Source organism: Capra hircus, chromosome 6, assembly GCF_001704415.2.
Source record: "Capra hircus breed San Clemente chromosome 6, ASM170441v1, whole genome shotgun sequence".
NCBI lineage: Eukaryota > Metazoa > Chordata > Mammalia > Artiodactyla > Bovidae > Capra > Capra hircus.
Window position 1 is genome coordinate 99,497,781 of NC_030813.1, and position 26,433 is coordinate 99,524,213.

A 26,433-nucleotide genomic window follows, 5' to 3' on the forward strand; every position below is an offset into this window, starting at 1 on the left:
CACACTCTCCAATGTGATAATTAGTTATTAAGCAGAAACTGTTTAGGAATATCTCATAAACTATTTAAGACAGCATTAAAGCTAATTTGATCCCACTAAACACCATCAATGTTTATTATTAAATAAAAGAAAAATTCAAATAGGATCAAATTTTTTGAATAGGTATACAGGCTACATATACCCAAAGATGTTAAATTTTATTATAGTATTTTATTAATAATTAACTCAAGCAGGTATCCTAGACAACCTATAAATTGAAAATATTATACATTTCTCCCATGTAGCTACAATATATAATTATTCAGGGAGCCTATGCTGATTAAAAGAGGTTCAGTGATTAAATGCTTGTGGCCTATTACCATGTAAAGTAGGTTTGGGATTAATTCTACAACTGTTTGATATTTAAAATGAGTGCGTAATTCAGTATATTAAAGAGTTTTTATGTATATACAATAGGAAACTATTTAAGATTTCTTAACATTAAAATATAATGCAAGAAGGAGGTAGAAAGAAATTATATTAATTCTCCCAGAGCAAGACATTATAATAAGCTGAATCATACAAGTTTTAATTTTAAATGTATAGGTTAAAAAGAATGAAAGCCCATGGGACTGGATGAAATAAGATAAAATGACGAACCCAACAGGGAACTTTTTGGAGATCTTTTCTACAGACATCATAGCACCAAGACCTCATGGAAGAAATGGCCTTTCAATCATGTCTTCTGAAGTCACATGGAATTTTATCATGTCTCATATATAATGAAATGTTAATGTGATTTTTTTCTTGATTGATATCATTCGAAGTGAGTGATTCATTTTCAAAACTAGTTCTCACTCATTATAAGACTTATTTAGTTTGGTACTTATAATTAGAGCTTATTTTCAAAATGGCAACTGAATCCATAGGAATAATGAACCTTGTCATTTACAGGAATTTTCTTCAGAGTAATATTCACTGGACTCTATTCATTGCACTAAACTTTATAGAAAAGGTTTTAGTAGACAATCCCTAATTTATCAGAATCCTGGACCCTGGGCTTCCCAGATGGCGCTAGTGGTAAAGACCTGCCTCCCAAAGCAGTAGACATAAAAGGTGTGGATTCGATCCCTGGGTCGGGAAGATATCCTGGAGGAGGGCATGGCAACCCACTCCAGTATTCTTGCCTGGAAAATCCCATGAACAGAGAAGCCTGGCAGGCTACAATCCATGAGGTCGCAAAGAGTTGGACACAGCTGAGCGACTTAGCCCACACCTCATCCAAATCCTTGACCCTAGTCTTCTTACCTCTAACACCTTCTCAGATTTAGAAGTGACATGAAAACATTTAAAGTATTGTTCTTTATATAAATTGTTTTCGTTAAGGTATTTATAGTAGTGAGAACATACTCTTACTATATTATATATACATATTATATATAATATATATATATATATGAAATTCATCTCCATAAACTGCTTAAATTTGAAGTGAAGATGCTTCTTAGTTGGAAATGGTCACCATAAGCTGGGGCCTGACATGGCACCCAGAGAAAAGTTACCCAAAACTTAAAGACCAATTGTACACACGGGAACCCCAAAATGCAGTGTAGGTGAATAAAAGGTGTGTCTCCACACAGGCAAGTGTAGGAGTGACTCCATCCCACCTCTTTTCTGCAAACCAGACCCCAAACTAGTTCAGACTTGAAGCTTTGACCTCAGAAATCATATACACAACAGAGAGAATAAAAACATTCAGGAAGCTACCCAATGACGGACACCTACTAGCAAGCCAGCCTACAAGCTTAAGAAAGCTGCTCAGACTGTCATGTGTGGCTCCTCCATATTACAACAAGGCTGAGTAAGCCATGAGCTAGAAAAGAGGTTGAAAGACTTCTCCTTTCCTCTCTCATCTTTTTAATTCTCTGGGTAAACAGAGGCTTCCCACATGGCAGGAGACGTAAGAGACACGGGTTTGACCCCTGGGTTGGGAAGATCCCCTGGAGGAGGGCAGTGCAATCTACTCCAGTATTCTTGCCTGGAGAATCCCATGGACAGAGACTGATGGGCTATTGGGTCGCAGAGTCGGACTCGACTGAAGCGGCTTAGCACACAAACAGAGGTAAGTGAAGGCGATTTTTTTTAATGCCGTTGTTCTTGTTTTAATTTATGTCTTCAAATAATCTTGAAGAAATACTCTCCATCAGAGAGAAGAGGACAAAGGACCTGTAAAGCTTCCTGCAGCATCCTGTCATTCAGAGTTTAGTCTCCATGTCACCCTCTGGGGTCTTACTTGACCACCCAGTCCGCTCTCTGTCATATCAGATGATTTTAGTTCTCTGCTGAGAAGATATCATCATTTGAGACTGTTTCTATTTACTTGTTAAATTGTGAGATTAGTGCAGACATTTTGAATGTGGACCCTCAGTCAGGTTACCTGGATTGTGGTTCTGGTACTCCCAATTTAATAGATGTGAGCAAGTCTCTACGCCTGTTTCCTCCTCTGAAAAGTGGAATAATAATTTCACCCGCATCACAGGATTTGGGGAGGAATGATGCTAAAGCTGAAACTCCAGTACTTTGGCCACCTCATGCGAAGAGTTGACTCATTGGAAAAGACTCTGATGCTGAGAGGGATTGGGAGCAGGAGGAGAAGGGGACGACAGAGGATGAGATGGCTGGATGGCATCACCGACTCGATGATCATGAGTCTGAGTGAACTCTGGAAGTTGGTGATGGACAGGGAGGCCTGGTGTGCTGCAATTCATGGGGTCGCAAAGATTCGGATATGACTGAGCGACTGAACTGAACTGAACTGAACTGAACCCCAGTTAATATCTTCCCTGGTAGCTCAGACAGTAAAGAGTCTGCCTGCAATGTGGGAGATCCAGGTTAGATCCCTGGGTCGAATCCCTGGAGAAGAAAACGGCAACCCACTCCAGAATTCTTGCCAGGAAAAATTACATGGATGGAGGAGTCTGGTGGGCTATAGTCCTTGAGGTCACAAAGAGTCAGACACGACTGAGCAACTAGCATATACATATACATTGGCTAATGGGTTTCCCAGGTGGCACAAGTGGTAAAGAACCCACCTGCCAATGCAGGAGATGTAGGAGATGTGGGTTTGATCCCTGGATCAGAAAGATCCCCTGGAGGAGGAAATGGCAACCCACTCCAGTATTCTTATCTGGGAAATCCCATGGACAAAAGATACTGATGGGCTCCATGGAGTCACAAAGAATCAGACATGACTGAGCACACACACACACACACACACACATACACACACACACACACACACACAGACTTGAAGATGGCCTGGATTGATGAAATTGCAAATTCAATAGTTCATAGTAAATATTGAGCATCTATTATCCAAGCTAGCCCAGAATATTGACTCTCCCATTCATTACTTTAGTTGCTGAGAAATTATCATAGGGGTTTTCTGCATCATATGCTCTGCATACTTGATATAACATCATTTCCTGTCATTTTGAGAGACTGAGTTAAATCCACACCACATCATTTGGGCCACCTCAGAATCTGCAGTGGTGTCTTTCTCTCTTCTTTATCCCTCAAACTTTCTCTTGAAGTTACTTCTCTGTGTACCATGTCTTTTTAAGTTCTAATTATCAGGCTCACATTTAAATGCCCCAGGACTGTTATAAAGTATGTGAGTGTATGTTTCACCCAGACCAGGTATCAGTGTACCCTGAGCTGCCTTCAAATCTAAGTTGCCCTTTCTCAGTCACTTGGGCCAGGCACAGGTTATAAATAATTGCAAATTAAATCAGGGACTCCAATGAAATAAAAACTGGTGTTGAAAATAGATCCATCTTCTCAAAAGACCAGACTCAAGATACTCTCATTACCATTCCATCTCCATATTCACACGGCTCTATGAAATGCCTTAGTCACCGATAGATTTCAGGGTTACCTCTTCATTCAGATCAGAGATTATTGCATGGAGGGGATTTATTGCATAGGTGTGAGCTTCCCAGGTGGCACTAGTGGTAAAGAAGCTGCCTGCCAATGCAGGAGACATAAGAGACACAGGTTCAGTCCCTTGGTCAGGAAGATCTCCTGGAGGAGGGGATGGCAATCCACATCAGTATTCTTGCCTGGAGAATCTCTTGGACAGGGGAGATCACATGGGGTACAAAAGGCTGAAAGAAAACCAGATTCACTGAAGACTAGATGGAGGAACCTGGTGGGCTGCAGTCCATGGGGTCGCTAAGAGTCGGACACGACTGAGCGACTTCACTTTCACTTTTCACTTTCATGCATTGGAGAAGGAAATGGCAACCCACTCCAGTGTTCTTGCCTGGAGAGTCCCAGGGACGGGGGAGCCTGGTGGGCTGCCGTCTATGGGGTCGCATAAAGTCGGACACGACTGAAGCGACTTAGCAGCAGCAGCAGAGAGGAACAGATTGTGGTGCATGTGATGAAGCAAGAGAGATACACAGGGGCTGGACTGTTCAGGGCCCTGTCAGCTGTGTGAAGGAGCTTTTGCTTTATGCTAAGAGCAAGGGGAAGTCTTTGAGTAGGGACGTGATATCTCCACCACATGATTCCATCATCATCCCAGCTGCGCTCTGTGCATTTTTTTCAGCTTGTGCATTTACTGCAACATAAGGGGCTTCGCAAGTGGCTCAATGGTAAAGAATCCACCTGCCAATGCATGAGACACAGGTTCAACCTCTGGATACAGAACATACCCTGGGGGAGGAAATGGCAACCCACTTCAGTATTTTTGCCTGGAAAAGCCCCTGGACAGAGGAGCCTGGTGGGTTACAGTCCATGGGTTCTCAAAGAGTTGGACTTGACTGAGCACGCTCAGTCTGTATCTGGTGAATGAGTCTGAAAGCAACCAGCAGGATTTGAACAAGTAGAAATTGGAAATCTCCCATCAAGATTCCCATAGGCAACAGGGATGAACCTGAAGATAAAGCAAAATCACTTGGATTAAATTCATGGAGTTCCCACAATCACACTTTCCAGACTTCCCTTCTCCCCAGCCATTTAGCCATTTGAAGATTTTCTTATGTTCCGGCCCTTCAAGTGTCCATCATGATTACAGAAGTAAAATGAATGGTAGTAAGAAATTGATTTAAGGTCTGCCCTAGGGTAAAATAATGATTCATTGACGTTTGTAGCATTTTATTTTAAGTGTGGTGGAAATGATTATTATCTTTAATGGTTAACTGAGTAATTGATTATTGATAAATGAGTACTCTATTCAAGCCAGGATCCATCTTACATCACCTGAAAAAGGATGATGTTCCTACTCTTTTAATGACCATTAAGTGGTAAATAAGGAAGTAGAAATGTTTCATAACTTACATATTAAGTATCTTTGGTCATTTAACCACCTCTACAATGAAAGCAATAAGGCAGCTGGGGGTAGGTAGCTGACTTAAGAAAAGATCAATGACTGTTTTTCAGAGTTTTATTGAAAGTGCATTATAGATTGTCTTGCTTTTAACATTATTACTTCATTGAATAACGATATATGAGTAGGCTATGGGGAAAAATTAAAATACAGCTCTGCAAGGATATCTGTGTGAAAGAGGGAGAATTACATAGTAAAATGGCCCCCAGAGAAAATTTCAGTTCCCGCACTCTCTCTACCCAGTGCAATGGAAACCAGAGCAAATTTCCAATGGAAAATCGGCCCTTGGAAAAAAAGCAAAATGGATGAAGTTTGTCTTTGTGCTCCTTCCACCTCTCTTTGTTGTTGTTGTTGTTAATTTTTTGGCTGTGCTGAGTCTCCATTGCTGTGCGTGGGCTTTCTCTAGCTGCAGAAAGCAGGGGCTCCTCTCCTGCTGTAGAGTGCAGACTCCAGGACGTGGGCTCCACAGCTATGGGGCAAGGGCTTAGCTGCCCTGCAGCTGTGGGATCAGGTCCCTGACCACGGATCAAACCTGTGTCCCCCGCACTGGAAGGCGGATTCTTAACCACTAGCCCACCAGGGAAGTTCCTCTGCTTCCTTTCTTATGTTCGCCCTCTCATGTCCCTTTACACTTACCCATCTAAACCTCTATGTTGCTGTCTTACACCCAAATTCACCCCCATGACCAGCTGGCACACCTCACTGAGGCTTATGATTCACGTCAAAATAATAATAATAATCTCTCCTGCAATCACAATCCCATATTACAATCCCTTCAGTGTTTAAATCTCAGTCAAGCTTCAGAAGAAAGTGATGTTGTTTAACCAATTTGTGCTCCTTCCCGCTTAACCTGATTTGCAGAGATTTCATTTAAAAAAAAAAAAAAAAGACGACTACATATTCAATATTTCTGATGAAAGGGATTTCAGGTGGTTCTACAAAGTGATATCAAGTTTCATGGGACTGTGTATCAGGACAGATGAAGGGGGACTATATGTTGGTGGACGGTATGTTACTGAAAGTGGCTGTCAGAGGTGGGATTAAATGCTGATCTGGAAGTTTAAGAGACCTAGGTTCAAATCCTAGCTCTCTCCCTTAATAGCTACCCCTAAACCTCAGATTCCTCTGTGAAGTAGATATTACTGTCTCATAAGGTCAGAGTGAGCATTAGATAAAGTGACATGTATTCATTGCTTAGTACAACATACAATCAAGGTTGTATTGTACATACCAGTCTATGTAAGACTAACACATCATTAGCCTTTTTACATGGGTAAGTGCATTACCAAAGCCTTCTAAATAAGGACCAGTGTGGACCACCAATAATCATCTGATTTTTCCTGATAATCTCAAGGAAGAATTGAGCACACTAACCAGGAGTTTAATAAGGAAGGAAAGACCTGCCTAGAGCTGGAACATCTGAGCCTGACTGTTGACAAAACAAAAGCCCTACTTGGAGTCTAATCTGAAATTTCTCTTGAGAACAATAAACTTTTTAAAGGCACTCTCTTTCTCTTATAGTATCCATCATATTTCTACCTGTCAAGTCTTCTGGTGCTTTAAATGATCTACGGTATTTCCTCATGATTTACCTTATCCCTAGCAAGTAAACAATTTTACCACCTCCTATCCTTTCCTTCCCTTAGTCCTAAACACAGTAACAGCAATTTTGATCTTTTCTTCACCTAAAGTCCGTTTTCCTTCCATCACTACTGAAGCCATGGTAAATAACTAGATAGTTTGATTGGGGTTGGAAAATGTTGATTTAGTGCATCTTCTCTAAGACCCTTCTGGAAGAAAAAATATTTATAATTGAATGTTCCAAATATACCGTCTTTTTTCAAAGTAAGAGGAGGCAGAATCTAGCCATAAATCCATTACTTCTAACCTTTGACCCCAAAGCTTCAAGCCATCCATATATCACACAGTGGAAAGTCAAAGTTCAGAGTCCCTTTAAATCATCCATAGCAGTTACCCTTCTAATAGTCTATTGAAAAGAGCCACCAATCTACTTTAAATGAAAGAAAAAGAAGTCCATACTTACCACAGCCCTACTGCCATGCAGCTTCTGCAATAAAGCAGGAAAAAAGCATGGAGAAAGGGGATGACACTGGGGTGGTGAGGTTTTCAGTTGTGAGGACAGTGGGCATGGGCATTGCTTTAGGGAAACACATAATATTGCATTTTCCCCTAGTGTTTACCCACAGCAGTGGTGTCCAACTCGCGTCCTCTCTAGCTCAAGGATGCTGTAAAGAGGTCATCAAAAAGGCCAGAGGAAGGCTAAAGCGGCTTCCCAGGTGGCACAATGGTAAAGAATCCCCCTGCCAACCCAGGAGATGCAGAGACACAGGTTTGATCACTGGGTCAGGGATATCCCCAGAGTAGGAAATGGTAACCCACTTGGCAGACTACAGTCCATGAGTTCACAAAGAGTTCGATACAGTGGAGTGACTGACATTCATGCGTGCAAGTGTGTTTATGTATATATGATTGGGCTTCCTCGGTGGCTCAGTGGTAAAGAATCTGCCTGCCAAGCAGGAAACTTGAGTTCACTCCCCGGGTCAGGAAGATCCCCTGGAGATGGGCATGGCAACCCACTCCAGTATTCTTGCCTGGAGAATCCCATGGACAGAGGAGCCTGGCAGGTTACAGTCCATGGGGTCACAAAGAGTTGGACATGACTGAGCGACTAAGCACACACAGGAAAAAATAAGAATTCTATTTCTAAAAGACATTTGAAAATCAGTGATAAAAGATTTCAGAGGATTATATGCTTGCCTGAGTAGCCAGAAGATAAACGGAGAAAAACTATGTATGGTGGTCTTTGAAATACCTCTAGAAATTGCTATACTTTGGCTATCAAACTTGATGCAATAAAAATTATATAAGAATAGCTAACAAGTATCAAGTACTTATCACATCCCCAGGACTATGCTAAGGGCCTCACATTGATGTCTCATAGCAACACAAACGGGCAGGTTATATTACAGTCCCCACTGCACAAGTAGGAAAATCTAGGCTCAGAGAGACTAAGCTGTGTCCAAGATTACACACCCAAAAGGAATTAACAGGGTGGAATAACTCTTGAAACAACCTCAAAATCTCTGGGGTTCAGGTCATATTCACACATCAAGGCAATAAAGATGCCTGGTAGAGAATAGCTACCACTGGCTGATTCAGGGAACCAGGCTTCTTCAGTTTTGTGACACAGCCCTGAGAGCCCCAGGGTCTTTTGCTGGGTTTTCCTGTCTGGTCACCAGACAGATAGCAGAGAGCAGAGCATCGCTTGGGAGGTTTTTAAGGGCCAGAGCCAGATGGGAGATGCACAATTTCTGCCCACATTTCTTTGGTCAGAGATCATCACAAGGGTGTGTTCAGCTCAAAGGGAAACTGAGAAATGTAGTCTGGCTCTGAACCCAGGAGGAAAGGGAAATTGGTTCTTGTCAACCTCTACCATAATGACAGGGCCAAGATTTGAATTCAAGAGCCTTGAGTGTTCCAGAGCCCACTGAGGGATGGAATTAACTTCTTTGCAGCCATAAAATAAGCAGTGAGAAGAATGACCCCTAGGGCCATCACTTCTGATTCTGGTAATCCTTAAGAACATTGTATAGTAGATTCATTCATTTATTCATTCAACATTTATTGAAGACTCACTACATACCAAGTGGGTACTCATTCATTTATTTATCCAAAATTTATTGACCACTGACTGTGTGCTAGGCTGTGGTTTGGGCAGCAACAAAAAATAAGACAGAAACAACCTGTGCCAACATGGAACTCACAACTAAAGGACTTGAATTGTATTTTTCATATAAGTCACTTTATTATTTTCTAACAAATCAAGCAGTACCATGTGCTTTATGCACTTTCAGCCTCTGATTTTTAGCTGGAATCTGTAAAAGATAAAGGAAAACACACATTTTCTATGTAGGAATATATATGGAAATTTGAAAGGCAGAGACTTAACTGTGTTTGTCTCTGTCTTCTGGCACCTAAAACAGAAGCTGGTGTATGAATAAACAGTAGTGTCATGGAAAAAAGCATTAGCCTAGAAATCATGTGATTTAGGCTTTCTTCTCTTTTTTAAATATTTATTTACTTATTTATTTATTTGGCCGTGCCGGGCCTTAGTTGCAGCACGCAGGATCTTCCATCTTCATTGCAGCATGCAAGCTCTTAGCTGCTCGTGTGGGATCTAGTTCCCTGAGCAGGGATTGAACCCAGCCCCCCTGCATTGAGAGTGCAGCGTCTCAGCCACTGGACCACCAGGAAGTCCCTTTGTTCTTGTTCCGCTACTCACTTCACGTGTAAGAGGGGCATTTTTGCTCACTGCACTTCAAATCAGCACAGTTTCCCAGATCGCTTCCATTTCTAAAACAGTAACTTGAACATTTTGAAGACATTTAGCCTGGTAGAGGGGCTTCTCAGATGGCGCTAGTGGTAAGGAACTTGCCTGCCATGCAAGGGATTCAATCCCTGAGTCGGGAAGGTCCTCTGGAGAAGGGAACGGCAACCCACTCCAGTACTCTTGCCTGGAGAATCCTATGGACAGAGGAGCCTGGAGGGCCACAGTCCACGGGGTTGCAGTCAAATACCACTGAGAGACTGACCACAACCCGGTGGAAGTTTCATGATACTGAGGATCAGCAGATGCGGGGTGTGCCTCTGGCTCTCCAGTTCCGTGCAGAAATCACTCCAAACCTTCGCTCTTCAGTTTATTCACTGGAAAATAAACAACTTTGTGTATTCAGAGCATCCTTTCAAATTCTAATATTCTGTTAGCATTTATAATATTAATATTAGGCACCAGAAGCTCAAGTTCCTGCTTCAATTTTATTTCTTATACAAAATCCTAACAAGGACCCCTAAAGATTTGAAAAAGGCAGAACTCCTTCCATGGATAGCAGGAGCAATTTCTCTTCCTACCTGATTAAAGTATTTTTTTTTCCTTCAAATTCACAACCATCCTGGTTTCAACTGTTTGGCCTGGTTTTGAGCAACTCCCTATTTCAGCCCAGTTTACTCTGTTAATGCATTACTTATTATCACAGTGCTCTAGACTCTCAGCTTCCCTCCCCCCAGATTAGAAGGCATGTCAGAGCAAGGTGATAGTAATAGCTTAAACAATGAGGCAGTCTCTCTTTATATCCCCATTGATCATTATATCATATTTATTTAAGGTTTTAATCAAAATGGGGGGAAAAACATAGTCTTCATTATAAAGGAAACATTTTTCCTAATGTTCTGGAAATCAAGTGATTATGGACAGCCACAGCTCATAAAATGTTTAGCTTTATATCAGAAGTTAATACGACCTATTTATTGATAATGAGACCAGTGCTATTTGTAATATTGTTGAAGGGTTAATGAGACAATATCTGCAGTGTATATGGGGACCCTGAAAGAAATGTTTTAGATGACACAAGATATAACCATAGTTGTTTTGCCAATACACAGGAGATGTAAACATTTATCTGAAAGTGTCCACAATTGTGAAAATAAATATAAATCACAAAACTAAGTTTCAATCATTTCCAAGAGGCACTAGGTAGAGAGAATTCCCTTGTAAAATAGAATCGACTCAAAGTCAGAAGCAGATTGCTTGCAGATTCTGTCCACGGGAATTGCTCGAATGTGGATTTTGATCTGGGCAGAGAGACAGGGAGCTAGAAACATTCTATAGTAAAGAATGAAGGATTAAAAGTCTCAAAGTCAAAGGTTCGTGAAGCCTTCATTCATTATTTAAAAACAAATCTCTTTAAAATGAAAGAGTGCAATTCAAGCATTATTTGGTCCCAGCCTAATATTCTCCAGGTTCACTTTACTGGCTGCCTGTGAGCCTCAATGATGCTATTACTCTGTGCCTCACCATGACTGCGCTGGCTCCAAGGCCCTGAGGGAAATGGAAAAGTCAACAGTAGTTAGCCCATCCCATGAGCATCATTTTTTTCTCTAAGTACATAAATCCTGCAGAAACCAGCCCCTGCTTTTATTATGCCTTCAAAGCCACAGACTACAGAGCCTTATTCTGTGAAACCTGGTAGAAAGACTTGGATCAGTTTCTAAATCAATAGTTTCCAAAGGGTGAGAACAAAAAAGTGATCAATCAGGGAGTGGGAAAAAGTATTAAAACCTTAACTTCTCTAAAAAATAATAGAGACTAGGCTTTGCTAGTACTTGATATACAGCTGGAGGCTTCCCTGATGGCTCAGTGGTAAGGAATCCATCTGCAATGCAGGAGATACAGGAGACGCAAGCTCAATTCCTGGATTGGAAAGATCCCCTGGAGGAGGGCAGGGAAACCCACTCCAGTATTCTTGCCTGGAGAATCCCATGGACAGAGCAGCCTGCACGAATGATATACGGATGGTGATTAGTACATGTATATGAGACATTGAAAGTGATTCAGAAGGGTAGGGGGAATGTATAGTTAGGGAATTTGAGATGAATATGTACACACTGCTGTATTTAAAATGGATAACCAACAAGGACCCACTGTGTAATGCAGGGAACTCTGCTCAATATTATGTAATAACCTAAGTGGGAAACGAACTTGAAAAAGAATAGATATACGCATGTATAACCAAATCACTTTCTGTACATCTGAAACTAACACAACATTGTTAATCAACTAGACTCCAACATAAAATAAAAAGTTTTAAAAAAAAAGAAAGAAAATGATGACATGCCTTGGAGGAATATCAGTCAGGGTCTCAGCAGGAAATAGAAGCTGTTTTTATAAACTGAAGAGAGTTTAAGAGAAGGGTAGTTGACACCAGTTCGGGGCACTAAAAGCAACAAGAAAGGACACATTCTTGACAGGCAACTGCAGGGAGGAGTAAAAGAAGGGAAGATACCAGAACCAAAGGGAGAGATATGCAGGAGGCCATGTGACAGGAGCTGCAGCCTTCAAGAGAGGGAGCAGACCAACCCACAGTCACTGATCAGGATGTGAGCCAGGGAAACAGTACCCTAACCTCATCTGCTCTTAACCCTCCATGTTTCCTGCCAAACCCACTGGAAGTCAAAGAACCAGAAAGCCCATTGATGTGGTCCATATGGACCAGTCTCTCCATGTAGCCTGGAAAGGTACCCAGAAGCCATCCAAAGAGGATGTGCCCCCAAATATTTGTACTAACAGGGTTAGTCACTCAAAAAGATTGGGGTATCATTGCTCTAAATAATTTCACTAGATACTAAGATTATATTTGAGGGCTTCCCTCGTGATCCAGTGGTTAAGAATCCACCGTGCAATGCAGGGGACACTGGTTCAATCCCTGGTCCAGAAAGATCCCGCATGCCACAGGGCAACTAAGCCTGTGAGCCACAACTACTGAACCCTTGTGCCGCAGCTACTGGAGCCTGCATGCCCCAGAGCCTGTGCTCTGCAACAAGAGAAGTCATCACAATAAGCCTGTGCACCACATCTGCAGAGTAGACCCTGCTCTCCACTACCAGAGACAGCTAAGCAATAAAGACCCAATGCAGCCAAAAATAAATAAATACACAACAACAACAACAAAAAGATTACACCAGGAAAAAAGGCTATGTTCTGTAAGCACAGGCTGCCTAGATCCAAGGCTCAGTGGCCAGGAAGTATTTCTGAAAGTCTGTTCTGCCTAAGAGATGGGAAAGCACAGCCCTGGGACCATGTGTTTGCCATCTTCACTTTGGGTTATAAGGTCAATATTTACTTCACTGGATTTTTTCGTTCATTCACTCTTTCATTCATTTATTTATTCATTGTCAGGCATTTCACAGGTGCTCAAAGTACAAAGATGAATTAGACATGATCCCTGGCCTCAAGATTCTGTAAGTTTGTAGAAGGAGACAGATATATAAATAATATGTAGGATAGTGTTGTAATCATGCCAAGAGAATCAGAGTAGGTTACAATGAGTTTACAAAGAAAAAAATGGTCGGTTCTACTGGAGGTTGGGAAAAGGTCAAGAATTGTTTCATACAGGCATTCATTTGGGAAAATTGAGGGGGGCAATAAATGAAATATTTCAGGTCAAGGAAACATTATGGGCAGCATGACTTGGTGAAACTGAGAAGGGGAAATACTTCAGCACAGCTGAGACTCAGAGTACAAAGTGGAGAAAGCACACAGCAAAACTGAAAACATAGCCAGGCGGAGACTGTAGAAAGCCTTGTTTGCCAGTCTGAGAAGTGGAACCTTTAATCTGAAATGCTTTTTCTATTGAGCTCTTATTTTGGGCAACTCTGCCTCAGTGTACTTGGAGCAGATATTTTGAATGAAAAATTAAGAACTATTGGCCATATGCCATCATAGAGAATCAATTGAAAAAGTCATTCTGAATCACAGTATTAATAGACACTCCCATTTTATAATGAAAGAACCAACACTGAACAACAATTTGTCCTAACTTTTGGATAACTGTGAACACTGTTTCTTTAAGGATTTCTAGGCTACTTCAGGTAAACCATATGGTTAACATAACCCAGCTTGGTCATTAGAATTAAAATTTATATATTAACTAGCCATGTCAATGGTTATCAAATAGAATCTAATTAAGACATGACATCACATTAAAAAGAATGAAACAATGCCATTGCTGCAACATGGATGGACCAAGAGATTGTCATATTCAGTGAAGTAAGACAGAGAAAGAGAAATATCATGATGTCCCTTATATGTGGAATCTAAAAGGAAATGATACAAATGAAGTTATTTACAAAACAGAAACAGACTCACAGGCCTCAGGAAAAAGCTTATGCCTGCTAGAGGGAAAGTGTAGAAGGAAGGGATAGTTAAGGAGTTTGGTATGGACATGTACACACTCCTCTATTTAAAATGGATAACTGACAAGGCCCTACTGTATAGCATGGAGAACTCTGCTCACTGTTATGTGGCAGCCTGGATGGGAAGGGAGTTTGAGGGAGAATGGATACATGTATATGTATGGCTGAGTCTCTTTTCTCTCCACCTGCAGGTATCACAACACTGTTAATCAGCTGTACTCCAATATAACATTAAAAAAAGTTTTTTTAAGACATGGCATCAAAGATCTTTTCTTTCTTCTATGTTTTCTTAGTTATTAAAGTGCACTCCCATTAAAAGCTCTCAGTCTCACCACAAAGGGAGCACAGCCTGGACACTTTCCATAGATGTCAAATATTTTCACAGGATTACAGTCCTGATGGTCCAACAATTTCCCAGTTAGTTGACCCATAGGGATGCGGGAGCACTGATTTTGGCATGCTGCATTTCTGAAAACAGAACAGACTGCTTCCCCTACCTACTTATTCTCCAAGGAATGCAGAATGTAAAATCAGATCATCATTGAAGAGATTTTCAAAGAACCTCTGAGCACTGGGAACACCTCTATTCACCAATTCAGACAGCTCTTTGGATGCACAAATTCTCCTTGATGGCACATTGTGAGTTTCTTCCCATGATGATGACTGAGGTGTAAAGAAGTCAAAGAATCAGCTGAAATTTATAAAGTTAGCAAAAGTGAAGCTGGAATTTGAATTCAGTCTGACTACAGAAGATCAAGCCCTGAGCCTTTGGATTGAGAACACTGACTCCAGGAGCCTAGACTACCAGAGAACTAACCCTAAGGAGTATCAAATAGTGAGAACTTACACAAAGGAAACACTTGAATACAAGACCTGGCATCATCCAACCATCAGTAGCACCTTGTGCAGGACGCCTCATCTAAACAACAAACAAAGCAAAAATACAAATCCAGTCATCAGCAGACAGGATTACTACCTAACTCAGCCTTGCCCATCAAAGGAAAAACAAACAGAAAACTCAACCAAATCTCATCCTATGCAAAGCTTACACAAACCACTGGACCAACCTTAGGAGAGAAGAAACAAAAAGGACGAAAGCATTCAACCTTGAAGCCTGGGAAAAGGAAACCTCAAACACAATAAGCTGAAAAAATATAGTAATGAAAAGGCAGAGATATACTACACAAATGAAGGAACAAACTAGAAACACGGAAGTCCAAATAAATGAAGAGGAAATAGGCAAAGTACCTGAAAAAGAATTCAGAGTAATGACACGAAAGATGATGAAAAACCTTGAAAACAAAATGGAGAAAATGCAAGAATCAATTAACAAAGACCTAGAAGAACTAAAGAATAAACATACAGAGACAAACAACACAATTACTGAAATTAAAAATACTCTAGAAGAATCAATAGCAGAATATCTGAAGCAGAAGAACGAATCAGTGAGCTAGAACATAAAATGGTGGAAATAACTTCTGAAGAGCAGAATAAAGTAAAAAGAATGAGAAGAACTGAGGACAGTCTCAGAGACCTTTGGGACAATATCAACCCCACTAACATTCTAATTATAGGGGTCCCAGAAGAAGAAGAGAAAAAGAAAGGGTATGAGAAATTTTTTGAAGAGATTATAGTTGAAAATTTCCCCAACATGGAAAAGCAAAGTCAGTGAAGTCCAAGAGGTGCAAAGAATTCCATATAGGATAAACCCAAGGAGAAAGATGCCAAGACACATACTAATCAGACTAACAAAGACTAAACACAAAGAAAGAATATTAAAAGCAGCCAGGGAAAAGCAACAAGTAACATACAAGGGAAACCCCATACATTTAACAGCTGATCTTTCAGCAGAAACTCTGCAGGCCAGAAGAGAATGGCAGGATATATTTAAAGTACTGAAAGGGAAAAATCTACAACCAAGATTACTGTCCCTGACAAGGATCTCATTCAAAATTGACAGAGAAACCAAAAGCTTTTCAGATGAGCAGAAGTTAAGAGAATTCAGTACCACCAAACCAGCTTTACAATAAACATTAAAGGGACTTATATAGTCAAGAAATACAAGAGATAAAAACAGATCTACAAAATCAACCCCAAACAATTAAGAAAATGGCAATAGGAACATATATATCAATAATTACTTTAAATGTAAATGGATTAAATGCTCCAACCAAAAGAAACAGACTGGCTGAATGGATACAAAAACAAGACCCATATATACGCTGTTTATAAGAAACCCATTTCAGACCTCAAGACACATATAGACTGGAAGTGAGAGGATGGAAAAATATATTCTATGCAAATGGAAAGCAAAAGAAAGCTGGAGTAGCAATCCTCATATCAGACAAAATAGACCTTGAAATAAAGAATATTACAAGAGATAAAGAAGGACAGTTCAGTCACTCAGTCATGTCTGACTCTTGGTGACCCCATGGATTGTGGAAAATTCTGAAAGAGATGGGAATACCAGACCACCTGACCTGCCTCTTGAGAAACGTGTATGCAGGTCAGGAAGCAACAGTTAGAACTGGACATGGAACAACAGACTGGTTCCAAATAGGAAAAGGAGTACATCAAGGCTGTATATTGTCACCCTGCTTGTTTAACTTATATGCAGAATACATCATGAGAAACGCTGGGCTGGAGGAAGCACAAGCTGGAATCAAGATTGCTGGGAGAAATATCAATAACCTCAGATATGCAGATGACACCACCCTTATGGCAGAAAGTGAAGAGGAACTAAAAAGCCTCTTGATGAAAGTGAAAGAGGAGAGTGAAAAAGTTGGCTTAAAGCTCAACATTCAGAAAACGAAGATCATGGCATCTGGTCCCATCACTTCATGGCAAATAGATGGGGAAACAGTGGAAACAGTGTCAGACTTTATTTTTTGGGCTCCAAAATCACTGCAGATGGTGACTGCAGCCATGAAATTAAAAGATGCTTACTCCTTGGAGGGAAAGTTATGACCAACCTAAACAGCATATTAAAAAGCAGAGACATTACTTTGCCAACAGAAGTCCATCTAGTCAAGGCTATGGTTTTTCCAGTGGTCATGTATGGATGTGAGAGTTGGCCTATAAAGAAAGCTGAGCACTGAAGAATTGATGCTTTTGAGCTGTGGTGTTGGAGAAGACTCTTGAGAGTCCCTTGGGCTGCAAGGAAATTCAACCGGTCCATCCTAAAGGAGATCAGACTTTGGGTGTTCATTGGAAGGACTGATGTTGAAACTGAAACTCCAATACTTTAGCCACCTGATGCAAAGAGCTGACTCATTGGAAAAGACCCTGATGCTGGGAAAGATTGAAGGCAGACAGAGAAGGAGATGACAGAGGATGAGATGGTTGGATGGCATCATCGACTCAATGTACATGGGTTTGTCTGGACTCCAGGAGCTGGTGATGGACAAGGAGGCCTGGCATGATGTGATTCATGGGGTTGCAAAGAGTTGGACACAACTGAGTGACTGAACTGAACTGAATTGGACTGCAGCACACCAGGCCTCCCTGTCCATCACCACCTCCTGGAGTTTACCCAAACTCATGCCCATTGAGTTGGTGATACCATCCAACCATCTCATCCTCTGTCATAACCACACTACATAATAATCAGGGGATCAATCCAAGAGGAAGACATAACAATTATAAATATCTATGCACGCAACAGAAGTGCACCTCAATATATAAGACAGACACTAACAGACATAAATGGAGAAACTGACAGTAACACAATAATAGTAGGAGACTTTAACACCCCACTCACACCAATGGACAGATAGATCATCAAAACAGAAAATTAATAAGGAAACACAAGTCTTAAATGACACATTAGATGAGATGGATCTCATTGATATCTTCAGGACATTCCTTCCAAATGCAGAATACACCTTTGTCTCAAGTGCACATGGAACATTCTCCAGGATAGACCACATCTTGGGTCACAAATCAAACCTCAGTAAATTTAAGAAAACTGAAGTTGTATCAAGCATCTTCTCCAACCACAATGCTATGAGACTAGATATCAATTACAAGAAAAAAATTGTAAGAAACACAAACACATGGAGATTAAACAATATGTTTCTAAATAACCAACAGGTTCCTGAAAAAATCTAAAGGGAAATCAAAAAAATTCTAGAAACAAATGACAATGAAACACAACAACTCAAAACACCTGTGGGATGCAGCAAAAGCAGTTCTAAGAGGGAGGTTTATAGCAACACAATCCTACCTCAAGAAACAAGAGAAACACTGAATAGACAACCTAACTTAGACCTAAAACAACTGGAAAAAGAAGAACAAAAACCCCCAAGATTAGCAGAAGGAAAGAAATCATAAAGATCGGAGCAGAAATAAATGGAAAAGAAATGAAAGGAACAATCATTTCAGTCAGTTCAGCCCCTCAGTTGTGTCCAACTCTTTGCGACCCCATGAACTGCAGCACGCCAGGCCTCCCTGTCCATCACCAACTCCTGGAGTTTACTCAAACTCACGTCCATCGAGTCGGTGATGCCATCCAGCCATCTCATCCTTTTAATTTCATGGCTGCAGTCACCATCTGCAGTGATTTTGGAGCCCAAAAAATAAAGTCTGACACTGTTTCCACTGTTTCCCCATCTATTTGCCATGAAGTGATGGGACCAGATGCCGTGATCTTAGTTTTCTGAATGTTGAGCTTTAAGCCAACTTTTTCACTCTTCTCTTTCACTTTCATCAAGAGGCTTTTTAGTTCCTCTTCACTTTCTGCCATAAGGGTGGTGTCATCTGCATATCTGAGGTTATTGATATTTCTCCCAGCAATCTTGATTCCAGCTTGTGCTTCCTCCAGCCTAGCATTTCTCATGATGTATTCTGCATATAAGTTAAACAAGCAGGGTGACAATATACAGGCTTGACGTATTCCTTTTCCTATTTGGAACCAGTCTGTTGTTCCATGTCCAGTTCTAACTGTTGCTTTCTGACCTGCATATAGGTTTCTCAAGAAAACCAGACAAAGACAACACACAAAAAGAAAACTACAGGCCAATACCACTGATGAACATAGATGCAAAAATCCTCAACAAAATTTTAGCAAACAGGATTCAGCAACACATCAAAAAGCTCATACACCATGATCAAGCTGGGTTTATTCCAGGGATGCAAGGATTCTTGAATACATGCAATCAATCAATGTGATACACCATATTAACAAGTTGAAAGATAAAAACCATATGATAATTTCATAGATGCAGAAAAAGCCTTTGACAAAATTCAGCACCCATTTATTATTAAACTCTTCAAAAAGTGGGCACAGAAGGAACCTACCTCAACGTAGTAAAGGCCATATATGATAAGCTTACATCAAACATTATTCTAAGTGGTGAAAAACTGAAAGCATTCCCCCTGAGATCCAGAACAAGACAAGGGTGTCCACTTTCACCACTATTATTCAACATAGTTTTGGAAATCCTAGCTACAGCAATCAGAGAAGAAAAAGAAATAAAAGGAATCCAGATGGGAAAAGAAGAAGCAAAGCTCTCATTGTTTGCAGATGACATGACACTGTACATAGAAAACCCTAAAGATACTATCAGAAAATCAGTAGAGCTAATCAGTGAATTTAACAATGTTGCAGGATACAAAATCAATACACAGAAGTCACTTGCATTTCTATATAACAATGAAAAATCAAAAAGAGAAATTAAGGAATCAATCCTTAATTTGATTCACCATTGCAACAAAAAGAATTAAAAATCTAGGAATAAACTTACCTAAGGAGACAAAAGAACTGTATACAGAAAATTATAAGACACTGATGAAAGAAATCAAAGATGACATAAACAGATGGAGAGATATTCCATGTTCCTGAGTAGGAAGAATCAATATTGTGAAAATGACTATACTACCAAATGCAATCTACAGATTCAATGTAATCCCTATCATATTACCAATGACATTTTTCACAGAACTAGAACAAAAAATTTCACAATTCATATGGAAACACAAAAGACCCTGAATGCCAAGGCTGTCTTGAGAAAGAAGAATGGAGCTGGAGGAATCAAACTTCCTGACTTCAAATTATACTACAAAGCTACAGTCATCAAGGCAGTATGGCACTGGCACAAAAACAGAAATGTAGAGCAATGAAACCAGATATAAAGCTCAGAAATAAACCCACACACCTATGAGCACCTGTTTTTGATAAAGGAGGCAACAATATACAATGGGGCAAAGACAGCCTCTTCAATAAGTAATGCTCAGAAAACAGGACAGCTGCATGTAAAAGAATGAAGTTGGAACACTTTCTAATGCCATACACAAAGAAAAACTCAAAATGAATTAAAGACCTAAATGTAAGACCAGAAACTATAAAACTCTTAGAGGAAAACATAGGCAGAACACTCAGTGACATAAATCAAAGCAAGAGCCTCTATGACCCACCTCCTAGAGTAATGGAAATAAAAACAAAAGTAAACAAGTAGGATATGATTAAACTTTAAAGCTTTTGCACAGCAAAGGAAACTATCAGCAAGGTGAAAAGGCAACCCTCAGAATGGGAGAAAGTAATCGCAAATGAAATAACTGTCAAAGGATTAATTTCAAAAATATATAAGTAACTCATACAACTCAATGCCAGAAAAACAAACAATCCAATCAAAAAGTGGGAAAAAGACTTAAACAGACATTTCTCCAAAGAAGACATACAGATGGCTAACAAACACATGAAAAGATGCTCAACATTGCTCATTATTAGAGAAATGCAAGTCAAAACTACAATGAGATATCACCTCATGCTGGTCAAAATAGCCATCATCAAAAGTCTACAAACAATAAATGCTGGAGAGTGTGTGGAGAAAAGGGAACACTCTTGCACTGTTGGTGGGAATGTAAATTGATACAGCCACTATGCAAGACAGTATGGAGAATCCTTTTTAAAAACTAGGAATAAAACCACCCTATGACCCAGCAGTTCCACTGCTGGGCATATACCCTGAGGAAACCAAAGTTGGAAAAGATCCACATATCCCATTGTTCATTGCTGCTGCTGCTGCTGCTGCTGCTAAGTCGCTTCAGTCGTGTCCAACTCTGTGTGACCCCATAGATGGCAGCCCACCAGGCTCCGCCGTCCCTGGAATTCTCCAGGCAGGAACACGGGAGTGGGTTGCCATTTCCTTCTCCAATGCATGAAAGTGAAAAGTGAAAATGAAGTCGCTCAGTCGTGTCCGAATCTTCATGATCCCATGAACTGCAGCCCACCAGACTCCTCCGTCCATGGCATGTTCCAGGCAAGAGTACTGGCGTGGGGTGCCATTGCCTTCTCCGATTGTTCATTGCAGCACTATTTAAAATAGCTAGAACATGAAAGCAACCTAGGTGTCCATCAACAAATGAATGGATAAAGAAGTTGTTGACCATATACACAGTGGAATATTAGCCATAAAAAGGAATACACATGAGTTAGTTCTAATGAGGTGGATGAACCTAGAACCTATTATACAGAGTGAAGTGAGTCAGAAAGAGAAAGATAAATATCATATTCTAATGCATATATACAGTATCTAGAAAAATGGTACAGAAGAACTTATTTACAGGACAGCAGTGGAGAAACAGACATAGAGAATAGACTTATGTTCATGGGGAGAAGGGAGGAGAGGGTGAGATGTATGCAAAGAGTAATATGGAAACTTACATTACCATGTATAAGATAGCCAACGGGAATTTGCTGTATGGCTCAGGAAACTCAAACAGGGGCTCTGTATCAACCTAGAGGGGTGGCATGGGGTGAGAGATGGGAGGGAGGATCAAAAGGGAGGGGATATACATATACCTATGGCTGATTCGCATTGAGGTTTGACAGAACACAACAAAATTCTGTAAAGCAATTATCCTTCAATAAAAAAACAAAATTAAAAAAAAAAAGACCGGCCTAAACAAAATTTACAGATAAAATAAGCAACATATGATTAACTTGGAGGAATTATTATAAATAGACAAATAAAATATTAATATGAAGGAAAAAAAGAAAAGAAGAGGCTGATGAATATAATTTGCCCTCTCCATGTTGATAAGTACTAGCACCAATAAGTCCGATTTTCTTCCTGCCCCCATCACAAAACACGTCTGTTAATTGTAGAAAGCAGTTTAGAGGGTGCCTTGGCTATTTGACAACTCAATGCACAAAGAAATCCAATAAAAGATAGTTTTCAAGGAACAATGGAGTAAAGGATAAATTCTGAGAGAACTGAAAGTCAAAGTTGACCTCTTAAAGGAGTGCATCAAATGAATGAACAATAAATCTTCCATAAGGCAAACCCAAGCATATATTATAAAGCAAGAATTGTCTCCCCTGAATACTCAACGAGGCATCTAATGGGCCTAATTCTTACCCAATGTAACTCTTGCAAGACCAGATCTGCTCTTTCCCCAACCCATCCATCGGCAGTCATTTTTCATTAGGGTATCCTCGATCAATATTCCCGTCATGACGGGCTACAGGTGCCTCCAGGAGGGAAGCTTTTGGACGATGTCCCAACAATTGGGTCCTCCTGAGGAACAAAGTGCGCTGTTTTATTGCCTCTTGGGAATTCCAAGGTAAACAAAGGCAGACACCTTTCCAGTCATAGTTACCCATAGAGACAAGCCAATGGGGCTTCCCATTACAGACAACAATTTCAACAAAATTCTCTAGAGCGTTTCATTGTTGTTGTTCGGTCACTCATTTGTGTCCGACACTTTTGTGACCTTGTGGACTGTATCTGACACTTTTGTGACCTGTGACTCTTCTGGACGGTAGCCAGCCAGGTTCCTCTGTCCATGAGATTTCCCAGGCAAGAATACTGGAGTGGGTTGCCATTTCCTTCTCCAGGGGAGAAGCGATAAAACCCCCATCTCCTGCATTGCAAGAGAATTCTTTACCATCTGAGCCACCCTGGAAGCCTGAGAGCATTTCATAGTTATCGCTTAAAGTAGAGGAGCTTCTAAAAGTCAGAAAAATTAGGTCCAGCACTCATTCCGAGTATCCACGGCTACAAGTTCTGGGCTGCCCTGAGTTAGCAGGAATGCAGGGCAAGGCATGGCAAGTAGGCAATAAACACCTTCTGTCACTGAGAAGGTCAAATCTCTCTTCTCAAGAAACCAAACAGGGCCAGGAAAAGGATGCTGATGTCACAAGACACTTCTTAAAACTCTCGTCACCTTCTTTCACCCTCATCCAGCTCTCCATTACCAAGAAAGTGGTGAGCAAGAGATCCAGGGTCCCTCCATTGCCTTTCAGTTATTCATCCTTGGCTTATTTTTTGTTGTAATCTATGAAATCAGCACAACTGAAGAAGTTGTAGATGGATTGACTGTGAACTGATTTATGATTCTTACTTCACCAGAGAAGTAATTTTATGCATATAACTTCTTTTACAATTACCACCACAGGACTTCAGAGGAGTTCCCACTTATGGGAGGAGGCCATCAATAAGTGACACTTGCATATTCATTCATTTCAATCAGAGACTTTTAAAGACTCAGGGGAATATTTCAGTGCCATTGAAAATTACTTTCTTTTTCATCATCTTTCCCCTATTGTTTGGGGGTTTGGGTTTTTTCAGAGAAAAAAGCATCTGGTACAATCACAGTCTGCTTTGACTTTACTCTATTTTTACTTTTATTTTTGAGCAGATTACATTTGAGGGAGTTACAAACAAAGGCTGCACTTATTAAATGCCAACTATGTGCCAGAAACCATGTGAGCCCATATCTATACATGAAGCCTTGTATTCTCTCCAAGATTGTGATTACTTTGCCTGTTCCACTAATGAAAAAAACTCAGAGATGCACAAATATTTGCTCAAGGTCAGACAGCAAATAAGTGACAGACAGGCTGGTGTTTGAACTCACATCTGTCTACCTACAAAATCCACCCCCTTTCCATGACTTCACACTGCCCTCAGTTTTGGAGGATAAAAATCAACCTGCTTTAAAAATAGACTCACAGACACAGAAAACAGACTTATGGTTATCAAAGAGGAAGGTGAGGGGAGGGATAAATTAGGAGTTGGGATTTGCAGATATATACTACTGTACATATAAAACAGATAAACAAGGACCTACTGCATAGCTCCGGGAACTATTCAATATCATATAATAACTTATAATGGAAAAGAATCTGAAAAAGAATTCATATATATATATATATATATATACACACTGAATATATATATACTCATAAATATAAAAAGAACTCATATATATATACTGAATATATATATACTCATATATATATACTCACATATATATACTCATATAGATGAAACAAACTACTTTGCTATATACCTGAAACTAATATAACATAGTAAATTAACTGTGAAAGCGGAAGTGTTAGTCACTCAGTTGTGTATGACTCTTTGCGACCCCGTGGACTGTAGCCCGCCAGGTTCCTCTGTCCGTGGAATTCTCCAGGCATGAATAATGGAGTGGGTACCATCCCCTTCTCCTGGGGATCTTCCTGACCCAGGGATTGAACCCAGGTCTCCCGCATTGCAGGCAGATTCTTTACCATTTGAGCCGCTTTCACTTTTAAAAATGTTTTGTATTTTAAAAACTCAACCTGTTTTATATTTCTCAATATGTTAAAAGATTTTCCAGGGTTTTTGAAATAACCTGAAGCTGTTTACCTCATCCCTGGTGTCTTGTGAAGCACATATTCTCGACGCTTTCTTTTTCTTTCTTTCTTTTTTTAAGTATGACTTACTTGGGAAGGCCCTGGTGCCCACTAGGATCTGTGAGCCACATGTCTGAAGCCTAGCTTTACCCTGACAACTCAGCCAAACCCATGGTATCAGTCCTTTAGGGAGGAGATCATAAAATCACTTGGTTTTGTGGCATTGTGTTCACCAGTTTTCCCCAAACTTCAGTCATTGTATAATATCTACACCATTTTGTCTGAATGTTACTTTGCTATTATTAACTTAATATATTTTAATCAATTTTAACTTATGTTTTTACTCAATTTCATTCTAAGCAATAAGACATATGTTTAGTGTACTATCAAATTTTTCTTACACATGTGAAAATACACACATAACTAATAAAGTGAAAAATGTTTGTCAATGTGCCATCTAAAATCTTTGGGAAGCTATAATAGAGGCTTAAGGGCTGCCCTGGTGGTTCAACCAGCAAAGAACCTGCTTGCCAATGCAGGAATTGTAAGAGACTCAGGTTCAGTCTCTGGGTCAGGAAGATCTTCCAGAGGAGGGCATGGCAACCCACTCCAGTATTCTTGCCTGAAGAATCCCATGGACAGAGAAACCTGGCAGTCTGCTGTCCATAGGGTTGCACAGAGTCTGACATGACTGAAGCAATTTAGCATTCACTCATGTTTTTCTAGCAGTACACACTGTGTATTAGACACTGACTGGACACAGTGAAAGAGAAGAGTGAAAAAGCTGGCTTAAAAAGTGAAAGTGAAAAGTGAAGTCGCTCAGTCATGCCCTACTGTTTGCGACCCCATGGACTGTAGCCTACCACACTCCTCCGTCCATGAGCTATTCCAGGCAAGAGTACTGGAGTGGGTTGCCATTTCCTTCTCCAGGGGATCCTCCCAACGCAGGGATAGAACCCGGGTCTCCTGCATTGTAGGCAGATGCTTTACCATCTAAGCCACCAGGGAAAACTAAGATCATGGCATCTGGTCCCATCACTTCATGGAAAATAGATAGGGAAACGATGAAAACAGTGACAGACTTTATTTCCTTGGGCTCCAAAATCACTGCAGATGGTGACTGCAGCCATGAAATTAAAAGATGCTTACTCCTTGGAAGGAAAGTTATGACCAACCTAGACAGCATATTCAAAAGCAGAGACATTACTTTGCCAACAAAGGTCTGTCTAGTCAAAGCTATGGTTTTTCCAGTGGTCATGTATGGATGTGAGAGTTGGACTATAAAGAAAGCTGAGTGCTGAAGAATTGATGTTTTTGAACTGTCGTGTTGGAAAATACTCTTGAGAGTCCCTTGGACTGCAAGGAGATCAAACCAGTCAATCCTAAAGGAAATCAGTCCTGAATATTCATTGGAAGGACTGATGCTGAAGCTGAAACTCCAATACTTTGGCCACCTAATGAAAAGAATTGACTCACTGGAAAAGACCGTGATGCTGGGAAAGATTGAAGGCAAGAGGAGAAGGGGACGACAGAAGATGAGATGGTTGAATGGAATCACTGACTCAGTGAACATGAGTTGAGTAAACTCTGGGATTTGGTGATGGACAGGAAAGAATGGCATGCTGCAGTCCATGGGGTCACAAAGAGTTGGACACGACTGAGTGACTGA